General features: G+C 37.2%; 1 pseudogene; it reads right to left on the bottom strand.

Moving 5' to 3' along the window:
* Positions 1-884: 884 nt before the first annotated feature.
* On the bottom strand, positions 885-1,361 carry LOC149147992 (U4/U6 small nuclear ribonucleoprotein Prp31 homolog pseudogene; annotated as a pseudogene).
* Positions 1,362-1,822: the final 461 nt, after the last annotated feature.

The following is a 1,822-nucleotide window of genomic DNA, read 5'->3' as shown; positions in this document are numbered from 1 at the left end:
ATTCATGTGTCTATACTAAAACAAGATATTGGACAGTGTTATGCAAAGCAAAATATGTGTTAAATAATCGAGCTCAAAGCAATTGGATTAGCACAAGAAACATTCCAAGTGTTATTTGATAAAAGAGAAAGCATGTGTGTTGAATTGTTTAAAATAGTTTCCAAAAGTAGACAATGACATCGATGAAGATGAACACAAATAAAAAGTATGATAGCAAGACTTAGGAAATCAAAATTAAGCATTCAAATAGGTACATCTAAAATTGTTGATATTTGATTTGGTGATTCTCTCACAATGACTTGTTCAAGGTATGGTACAAAGGTTCCCGTCCATATTTCCCTTGTTTGGGCTTGGGTGTTTCTTGGCTTCAAAAAAAGTGAGAACTAGTTGAAGGAACTTTTCAGTGTGTTGTCGAAGCAAGGAGGCTAACTGTGATGCCATTCTTCCCATGTCCTTCTTTGTTGAACAACCCAGCAAACCCAATGTTCGTGCCTTGATTCTAAGCATTGCGATTGCCTAGAATAAGCGAAGGGGAAAATAGAGTGATTAGGGGGCTCCTTGTTGCACAAGTCTACCACTTTCAGTTCAACCTTTTGGATTTGGACAGTGTTCTGCAAGTGAATATTTACATAGATCAGGGTACAAACATACCTATAAAAAAATGTTCAGTTTGTGCCTTGCTACGAAGTGCTTCATTTATTTTGTTCCAAATCAAGTAGAGGAGTTTGATCCTAAGAAGTGGCCACTTTGCTTTAAATTCAACGAACAAAAGGAGTTTGTCACTTGTTAAGGTGATTTTCTAGGAGATTCCTATTGGGAGTATCTAGCTGCAAAGTTTAGATCCAATTTTGGGTGTCATATATCTTCTCATTGCAGCCCACAAGTTATATACCTGAACTGTTAAGTTTAAAGAAACTGGAAATGCAAAGTCTTTGGTTCAACTGTTTCATGGAAAAAAAATTAGCAACTAACAATCGACATGCATGCATTCTCAAAGCAGGTGGTGTGCTCTGGAAAATCTCTGTTTGTTCAAGGTATCCAACATGAAACTGTGAAGTCGTTGTTGAAAATCCTGCCAAATTATTTTTCTTTGCACCAAGAAGCTGCACATTACAAGCTGGCATTTTAGCCAGTGAATAGAGACCCCCTGCAGTACCCATCAATTTCATTGCAACCCCACTCCTTTCAATAACAGACAAATTGGGGGCAATGTATCCCATCCTACTCTCAACAAAATCCAAAACCTTCTTTTTTGTTGCATCAAGTGCAAGTGCTATATCACATGCATCTAAAGCCTTTTGCAAGTTTTCTTCTAATAGAGGCTTACCACTAGTGGTAGATGCAGTGACGGAAACAACCATAATGATTGCCGAAGGTAAAAGACCCTCAAGATCAACCAGAGTTAAATCAATCTAATTTCTAATTTTCTTTTCAACTGGACAATAATCAATTGGATGGTGTACAAGATATTCTAACTCGGGAAACTTCAACCATGAGTAAAGGGATAACCATGAGTGTAACAACTTATGATGGTTCTACTTATGTTGTCATGAATTAATTGCTTAAGTAGGTGAGATATATTGGATTAGGTGTTGCATTTGGGTTGTTGGTGTGACAAGGGGTTTGGGGGGCATTATGGTTGGAGTTTGTTGGCACAAGACTCATATAAGTTAGTTGAGTATGAAATTATTTGGTGTGGTAGTGATTGCATGCCCATAATGCATGAGACAACTTTAGATTGGCATGTGACAACAATACATGTGAGATAATTGCATTAATGGAAAATGTAGAAATTGAGGTGAAGTTGGAGTTGGTGGTTTAA

The sequence above is a fragment of the Pinus tabuliformis genome, chromosome 9, assembly GCF_031772625.1.
Source record: "Pinus tabuliformis cultivar Carrire ecotype Pingquan chromosome 9, CPIR1, whole genome shotgun sequence".
In the NCBI taxonomy this organism is placed as follows: Eukaryota; Viridiplantae; Streptophyta; class Pinopsida; order Pinales; family Pinaceae; genus Pinus; species Pinus tabuliformis.
Note: the sequence above shows the minus strand (reverse complement) of the source record. Positions and strands in the feature narration are given on the sequence as shown.